Here is a 10,081-nt window from a genome sequence, read left to right as displayed (position 1 = left end):
GACCGATGACACAGAGCACACCGATAGCATGGCTAATAAAACCTTTAAGAGCATCTGCACATGTGTTCCAGATATCAAATCTCTGTACATACTGTTAGTAACAGCCATAGTGTGTGAGGGCTTATGCTGTGTTTAACTTAAAGTAGACTCCATTCTTGTTTTCAGTAGTTATCAATTTTTGCAAGTGATTTACAACAATGTAGAGAACTAAAACATGAAAACACTCTCAATGTTAAGGTCTCTCATGTTTTCTGGCCATCAGAGACACAGAGAGCAAATGAAGAAAGAGAGAGGTGACATGATGACATAAAGCAGCTTTTGGGGCAGCTGCATTTCACCATGTGTTTCTGCTTCCAGTAGCTCTGGTATATGGCCCAGACGTGGACAGTATCCAGGGCTGGTGGTAATCAGTTCTATCGCACAATACTGATCTAGGGTCTGTTCTAACTGCAGTGTCAAAACAGCTGAGGGCTGCCTGACCTGAGTGCAAAATATGGGAAATGTCTTTTTGATCAGCCATTTACTGGTTCCACCATATGCTATCAAAGCTCTTTTAAGAGTATTTGCTTTAAGTGGCTCATACTTTAAGCAACATAGCCACTAATACAGGAGCATTATGTGTGGTAGACATGCACTCTGAGCCTCATACCTAAAGCCTGATTCAGCTTTTGGTCAAGGAGGTGAGAAAAAAATTATAAATGGACATAGTTGGCTATAGAAATGTTGGGTTGGACAAAAAAAAAAACATTCTTGGAGGAGGAGAAGAAAAGATGGTAGGATATGAAGTAAGGAAAGGACAAAGTGGCAGTGGACAAGAAATCAACAAGCACCACAGACAGAATACTTACCATAATAGAGGGAAAAGAAATGTTAAAGCATCAATTTCAGGGATAGGCAGACAGCAGTAAATACTGCATGGCAATAAGAGGCCTCAGTGGCCGAGGTTTGGTTCCAGAAGTGGGGGTAATGTTAATGTTTTTCCAAAAAACACGCAGAGGAGGCATGTACAGTAGTTTTTCAGCCCTGAGAACCTCTACTGGTCAGAACATCAGGGCACTCTAAAAACAATGCAATGAAACAATTTGATACAATATAAAATAAATGGGTTCAAATCACAATATTAGATTGAAGTTGATATAACTTATTAATACACCATTTCTGTACTGTTCAACCAACTAAATTATCTGTATCTGTATTCATATCCATACTTGAAGTGGGCAGGGCTTAAACAATGCATGGGTGGTGCTTAAACTATAAGTGGGCAAGGTTAAATGGAAGTTGTTCATTTAAGAAATTGATATGGGCTGATCAGAACTTGCTATTTGTAATTTTATTTGATGAATTGAGCTTCAGAGCAATGCCATTAATCACAAGAGTTAGAGAACAATTTACAGAAAATTTTTTTACGTTAAGTACAGATATTGACTAATAAAAAATACATTATCTGATACTTGTTTCAGCCGAGTACTCGCTCAACCCTAGTCATTGGTCACTAGGGGTTACTAATTTTATCCCATTGGAATGGACATACTGAACCAAGAAAAAGCAACTGATATTTTTTCTTTGAATCCAAAGCATCACAGTAAAGTTAATTTTCAATTACTGAGGCTCTGCTCAGCAGACGTGACTATTGTCCTAGACGTGTAACCCCTAGTGATTAACAATCAAAAAAAGTTTGCCTCATACTTTTGATTTTAAAAATTTCAATGGATTTGTGAGCTCAGCTAAAACTTTAAGTGCTGTGAAGGAAATTGCATTTCATGCAGGTGTACATTTAAAGATGTATCTGACCTCTGCATTGTGACTAACTTGCATAGTACAACCTACTTTTAGTTAGTTACAGCATAACAAAGCTACATTAGAACTTGCTGCAACAGCCTGCAGGAGCCTGGCGTCCTTACTCTACACTCTGTTAACTGTTCCCTCCACTATAAAGCGCGGGGCCACAGCGATTTGCAGCCTGCCTCGTCTACCACGAGAGGCTTGATAAATACCAAGTGTGATGGCATACCACCAAGACCCAGGGCAGCAGTGGAAGGGGAGCACAGTGCAGCCCTGAAACAAAACCAGATTGTTGAGATCTGGGAGGTATTACCTAGCCAGCACCTGGCCTGCATGGGTGCCACCCCTCTGTGTAACTCAATCTAAAAGCTTAACTCCGTCGAGCTACTGGCAGAGGTCCCCCATTAATCCAGTGCAGGTGCCAAACAGCCCAGTCCACCCACTGCAGGGGGAAAGGACGCTTAACTACCTGTTTGGGTAAATTTGCAGATATATTATCTATTTCTTTCTATAGCTGTTTATCATAGTTTGCATAAAACACATAAATAATAAGCAAAGAAAATAGAGCAACCACTCACAAAATAAGGGGAATCTAGCAAGAGGAAATGCATGGATTCTTTTCAACAGACTGATGCAAATCCTTTAAAAACCTTGAGGTCTTAGGAGGGATTGATATGAGACAATGCCCCACTTAAACTCCCTGGTCACTTCTTGCCCTGGGAAATTAAAGCTGATTTTAACAGTGCCACCATTGTGATTTACAAATAATTTGACAGAGCGTCTAAAAATCTTTAATATCCACTGATGACAGAATGGAATTAGCCACATATTTCCCTCCAAACTTTCAATTTTCTTCCTCGTTGTGTAAGCCTGGGCCCTAATCCCATCTTTATATGGCTTGAGTATTAACCCCCCATCAAAAACACTGACACACAGGTTGCCAGCCCGCTCCAGGGACCCCTTTTGCGAGGCGAGGTGCATTTGTTCACCAACCTGAACGTGGCCTTTGTTGGGCAAGGGGGTGGGGCGGCACAGCGTGCCAGTATGAGGGGTTATTCAGGAGCCTGAGAATCAATCCAGTATTACAGTTAAGCCATGTAATAATTACCATCATTAGGGGTAACTGGAGCAAGGAGATGACCAGGCTCTGCTCATAAACCTGAAGCTAATGCTATGCGTTCCTTGAGATGTTTGTCATATACATAATTCAATAATCCTGGAAATACATATTAGCATCCCCCTGCAGCTGAAAACTGTCAGAGCTTTGCCCCGCAGCTCTCTGGATCTGTGCTCTCTCTCCCAGGAGTTTATAAGGTCAACTTCCATATTTCCCCGCTTCCTTTCCAAGCGCACTCTCGGAGAGGAAGAGGGAGGCTTTCACTGCAAGAATCTGTGTAAAATTCAATTACTGAGTTGGTTTAGGGGTAATTCAAATAATCACTCCAATGTATTTGAATCACACAGACAAATGTTGTTTTAAGAAGAGAGAACTCGCAGCAGATACAGGGCTGTGCGGATATTTATTTACTGTTACGGGATTTTTAGCAGATCCTATTAGCAAGCTGCACTGTCTGTGTCTGAGCCCCCCTGTTTGAAACACTTAATGCCTGAAATGGACAGAACGTTTCACTGCAATAAACAATGCCTGGTAATGCTTTAAAACCTTTACTCAACCTTAAAGTGCACCCTCTCAAATTAGACCCCGCTCAGCATGTTGTTATTGGCACGTAACTGCTGCAGATTTCTATCACAGGTCGGGTAATTCAATAAACATGAGGGCATTCTAGAGATAGCCTTGAACCAATTCACTGGGTTATGTTATGGTTAATGTAATACTGTTTTAATATGCATTTATGGGAAAAATCTGGGAGATATGCAGATAATACAACTCGGAATAAACAGTAAAATGTTCCAAACACAAGCTGTTTCTCTCTCTCCGTGAAGACACGAAAGGGAACAACAGAGATGTGCAGTGTTTGTAAACCGCAGGCTTTACAGAAAATGATTTTCTCATCCTTCACAATCAAATGCTCTAATGCAAAACAGCATAAGCAAATGCAAATGCTAAGTTCCATGCAAACTGGGAGATAAACATTTATGTCATGGAAACATATACAAAGCAAAGAAGCAGTTAAGTGTGTTTGTGAAACTTAAGAAAAGAATCTTTGTTGATGACCAGTGGTGAAATGCAACATCAGTTCAGTGTGTAAAACACATCTAAGGGGCCAATCCATCGACATATACAAGATGGACGTGGTCCATGGTCTCTACTTCCTCTGACTGTACAAAAATTAAGTCAAAATATCCTGGATACAGCCGCTGCCATCTTTCACTTTTGGAGAGCTGTAGTGGCGTCCATCTTTATATATGTCAATGCTGCTCGTCAATGTCACACTTGACAGCCAATCAACTCAAGCAAGTAGAGGGCTTTACTACTTTACCAATTTCTTTTTGTTTTGATGCTGAACTCAACGTCGTTAAATCATTATTTGATTATATGGATATTTACATTAACACAAAAAAACACTAATGGTCTTCTCATCTCAATGTCAAGTGTCTTTCTCCTGAAACGACCCCTGTAGGTGACCTCACTTCTGAAAATTCCAGTACCAAATTTTTTTAGGGAGCTGGATCTAAGACAAATCTAATGAATGTGAAATTTTCCCTTAGAATAAATAAATACAGAATTTAGTGATTTAGTTTATTAGAAGTTAAAGTAAACTACATTGTCCATATAATATAGTGCAAATTATTAGCAAAACTAATAAATAACAAATTCACTCCTTAAATACGGTTACATGTATTATTAATAAAATTATATATTTAAAAAAAAATCCAATTTTGTCTGAGCCCAACCTATGGCAGCAGTTCTGGGCCTGAACCTGGAGGATCATGTGGGGTCCAATCGGGTTCAGGCAGAAAATAAAAGCTCTATACCAGAAGTCCTTAAAACAATATTTTTCTTTTCCACACAAGATGTAAAAATAATCTTTTAGGATTTTGTGGGCCTAGTAACGGTATATAAAAAAAAAAAAAAAAATCCCACTCTACATCAAAATCTTGTGTTTGTGCAGTTTCTGTTTGATTTACTCTCCAGGTCTCAGGTCTCACTTAAGACGAGGTCACCTTCAATTGTTACTGTATGCTCACAGCAAGAAGGCCATGTTCAGACCAACATCAGCACTGCATGAAAAAACACAACCGCCTTTAAATTACCTTGAAAAATGCACACACATTTAGGTAATCAGTACTACTAAAACAATAATAATATAACAAATATAACAAAGAGGCATTCTACATAATGAGAACTTTTACTTTTTAAAAGTCCATTTTGCTGATAAACCCTCTGTACTTTTACTTCAGTTAAACTTGTATTTTATTTCTTTTAAGTAAAGTAAATGATCTTCTTCCAGTTCTGCCAAGATTAATGTCCAGTGTCATATCAGGACCTTTAACCTGCTGTCATATAGCAAGCCATGTTATAAAATAGAGCACATGCTGAATGTTAGACTGTTTTATATGCCTTGTTTTCAGTATGCTAAAGAGAAGGAATGGATGTGAAATCCCTGGTAGTTTAACCCCTCTGCTTATGTTTACACCTGCAGCAGAATACACATCCACTCAGTCGGAGGGATCAGCCAGGAATTTGGCCAGCTAATTGGGTCTTAACTTTCCAGAGAGAGAGAGGGAGAGGGAGAATAGTCCCTGGCAAGCCTTAGCCTCAGTAAGGAGGGTAGACGGGAAAAAAGTCTGTTTTGAACTCTATTCGCCTTAATTTCCTCTGCAATGAAAGAGAAGGAAGATTAATGAAATATCCTCAAATCCATCCTGTTTCATTTCTATTAAATCAGCAGTGAAATTCAAGCGTCCTGCCCAGGCGAAGGAGGGAGAATTCTGGGATAGAGTTTCCCCATGTTGCTAAAGAGAATGCTTTCTGGTGGTGAGCGATGATATTTTGAAAATTCAATTGTTGCTGAAGTCTGTGTATCAGGTTGCGCGTTGATTCCCCCTCAGACCCAAAGTTATTTAATTATTCTGGGCTTCATACAATGTTTGGGATAAATAAGACATATTCCACAAACCAACAGTTTTTCTCTTTTACTGTGACTGGCAGCTGCAAGAAAATTCAACTTTTTATAATCCTCCCTGTTGGATCAATGAATAATAGCAGCTATTTGGCTAAACTGCGACATCCTTTACATTTCAGTTTGTCACAAATGAAGGTTCACTGAGTAAGTGTAGTGTCAATACAAATGCAAACAGCGGCCTCCTCAGTGGAGCCCATTGAGAAACACTGAGACAAGCCGATTGCAGCACATGGAGTCGCCTAATCCCATCTCAATTAGAATGGACTAATAAATAGCCCTGTAATTAATCTGACAATAGAGGAGGCTGGGGAACAAACGTCTTAAAGCGCTAAAGCCATTAGACCGGCAGCTGTGTGTGTGTGTTTGGGGGTGTTGGGAGCACTAGTCCTAGGGCCTGTTTGGAAGACATAAGGAAAGTTTAGTTATCAACTAAATTAGTTAGATTAGTTATTGACCATTAAATTAATTGCCTAATAATAAACTAATTGATTAATTGTTTTGAGCCATTTTTTTAAGATAAGCTTCTCAAATGTGAATATTTTCTGGTTTCTTTAGTACTTTGTGACAGTAAACTGAATATCTTTGGGTTGTGGACAAAACAAGACATTTGAGGAAACACTGACATTTTTCACCATTTTCTGACAATTTATGGACCAAACAACTAATTGATCAATTGAGAAAATTATTGACAAGTTAATCAATAATGAAAATAATCTTTAGTTACAATCTGCCTACAGTGGTTTGAAAGATTATATGTAATGTGAAATAAATCACTTGTAGTAATAAATTCCCAGCAAATTAGCAACAACTGTACAGTTCTCCTCAGTTATGCTAAGCTCTTTCAGGTAACTTTGCTGTCCTGGTGTAGGCTTAAAGCTGCAGTAGGTAACTTTTTTGCTGAAACTTTCACTATATCCTGACAGTAGTACATGAGACAGATCATCTGTGAAAAAATCAGGTTCCTTCTGGCTCCTCCCTACGTACTCCTAAATGGCATTTGCAAGAATCCACCAAGGCTGAACGAAACAACAACAGAGCTTGAGAAAAGATAGTTTGATTGTTAAGTCTAAATGCAGGTGACTTATAATGACTTCACCCATTAGGTTAGGAGTACCGTTCTGAAGCTCAACTTTGGCATTATGGTCGTCGCATGTTGGTTTTCTTACAGCAGCAGGGCGAGTGAAGCCCTGCTCCTCATTGCTGACTTGGTTGCAATCTGTTAAGGTAACAATGGCAGTTTTCGACCTGGTCACACACAATTCATATTATAGATAAACAGTACAATAAAATATTGTTTGAAAAGATTTGAGGAGAGAAAATAGTCCACGCAGTAATAGAATCTTAATTTATATTTGATCAGCACTGCCTAAGTTTGAACAGTTTGATTGAGTTTGGTGGGTTGTGCGTTGAGCTGGACGGATTCACTGAGAATGAGCTGTCAATCACAAAGTAGCCACGCCCTAAAGCATACCCTGTTTTATGGTCTATTTTACATCATTTACTCAATAAATATGAAATATAATGAAATGAATGAAAATATGGATAAAAATAACCAGATTACCTGAAATTCATTACATCTTGTAAATGATGCTGGAGAGGTGGAGGTCAGACCCATGGCCCATCTGCTGGGATCTGCTAATGCTGGAGTGATATTTGAGGAATACACAAGAAGAAATAAAGCAAATCCTAAAAAACTGATTTCCTTGTGTCTCACATCCTGTGAGGTATTATACTACAGAACATATTGTAATTGAGAAGAATAGAATACACTTGTTGAAAGTTTTGAATAGCCAAGAAGATGATCATAATCTCCGGGTTAAAGCCACAGCCTTCAACTATGCAATGGGAGAAGAAGGTCAGAGAGGTTTAACAAATGGAATACAGGACAGCCAAACTAGTTAAATATGGATTTCTTTCTACCATTTCCTGTGAACATCAAGTGAACATTTTTAACGGCAACTGAAACGTATTTATTCAGCTCACGTAATACGTCTCATGCATTTTAACCAAAAAGCAATTCCTCAGCTATAATAATATGTATTATATATTGACCAAACTTAAGGCAAAATAATAAGGTTGTTGAAAATGAATGGCATGATGAACTGATCTAATTGCTAATAGGGCTGGTTTCATTTGTTTTTTCTTTCCTTTTCTCCCACTTTGTGTAAATGATAAATGATAAATATTATATTTTTTCTTTTGTTTGATTGTTTAGTTTGTCTGTCAGTGTTATTCACCTTATTGCCTTGGTTGACAAAAGTTATAAAATAAAAAAAACTTAATTATACATTACATACAATTTCTTTATATTTATTTTTTTATGTTTTTTTTTTATTAATGTAACAAATAGCAATGTCACACCTTGCCCTGTAAACTGTAAATTACCACAACTGTACAGCATGTAAAGAAAATGAGAGAAAACACAAGCATTCATGAGGAATGTGATGCTTCCATAGCACAGTTATCAAGTTGTTGTGTAGCTCTCGCTAGCTAGTCTGAGAGGGGGCACGGAGCAATACACAAGGAGAGCAACTGTTTGCCCCCTTTTTACCCACCCTCATCACTCGTGTGTGTGTGTGGGGGGGGTTTGCTATTGTCAGTAGCAAATTGCCCGTCAGCCTGAGGACGCTTAGATGAGTGGACGGATGGCACCTTGACGATATGTGGCTTTTAAAACCCCATAAACCTCCTGAGCTGTGGAGCTACACAAGTACAGACTGACAGTTGGCATATGTTGACGATGATTGGTTTTCAGTGGAACACACACACACACACACACACATTACTGTACTTGAGAGGGCCTCAGCCAGCCTCACCTTGGATGATTTTCCTCTCCTCCTGCTCTCCGACATGACATTTGGTTCTCATAAGTGTAGAAAACCCAGAACAGGCGCGCACTCAAACGCACCACCACCACCATCAGCCCTGCTCCTCCACCCTAAACTCTGCACTCTGTCATTTGGAACAATAATAAACAAGCGCAGAGGAGAGCAAAAAACCTGCTGAAATCCATTACAAGGGAACAGTGTGGTTATATGGAGGGTAGAGGAGGGGGAGCGCCTCAACATCAGTGTAATTCCAAGTGCCATGCTGATCCGGGCCAGGCTTGCCAAATACACTTATCTGATCCTTACGGGTGGTCCGACCAGAGCCGCCATGTTAGAGTCTAAACTTCGCAGATCTACATGTCTTCTCCGCTCAGACACTCTCCCCATGTGGATTTCAAACTGGGCCTGCAGGAACGATCAGAATGATCTAGAAGGTTGGGAAGGGGAGCGTATGTGGTTGTGGACTGGGGCTTTTTAAAATGTTGCTGTTTCCTATTTGCTTGATTTGCAGATGAATGTATTTTTCTAAAAGATAACACAAAACATAAAGTGTTGGGAGTTTTTCTGTGGCAATGGATGTTAACCAGGTATACGGCCGATAAATGGAACCACTGAGGGATGGGTTTAGCCAAAAGCATTACAATTACAGGGAAGAATCACACATGATATGATGCATATTCCATTTCAATCACTTTATCCAGACATGGTGGAAGTATAAAACCTACTACACTGTATTTATTTTCACTTTGAAAACTTTTAAATTTGATAAAATTTGTAAAAGGTAATAAATATTTCATATTTGACAATTAATACCCAGACTTTTGGAGGAGAGAAGATAACTTTAAAGTGATTTTTCACACATATTTTACATTTCAACACATTTCAAACTTGATCGAGCTCTAGGACCACACTGTCAAAAACGCTTTACATTCAGGACTCTTGCTAAGCTTTTACAATTACTGAAGATCCCTAAACTAAAATAATAACTCTTTGAATGAACATAATGAAATCATATAAAGTATTAGTAGGATTAAATTATTTTCATACACCATTAAGCAATTATGTTGGTCGAACTTAATTTACCTGAGTTGAGTCAAATTAATTAAGGTTGATTTAACTTGCTAGGTTTGGGCCTGACTTTAATTTAATAGCGTTGGTCCAAGTAATTTTACAGTTGTAACGTAACACTAGTAGTTGATTCGACCAAAGTAAATTAGGTTGGGCCAACAGAATTGCTTAATCCTGAAGCCATTTAAAAGCCATTTAATCACATGGAAATATGTTCCATGATTTAGTAAGTAAGTAAGTAAATTACCATTTGAGTGTAATTCACATAAAAAAGTATAACAACAAACATCCGGTGGGTCAGAACAAGTGACACAA

Source organism: Morone saxatilis, unplaced genomic scaffold (genome assembly GCF_004916995.1).
Source record: "Morone saxatilis isolate NCDOM2014 unplaced genomic scaffold, NCSU_SB_2.0 Contig3, whole genome shotgun sequence".
In the NCBI taxonomy this organism is placed as follows: domain Eukaryota; kingdom Metazoa; phylum Chordata; class Actinopteri; family Moronidae; genus Morone; species Morone saxatilis.
The sequence above is the reverse complement of the archived record's forward strand: the minus strand, read 5'-3'. Positions refer to the sequence as shown.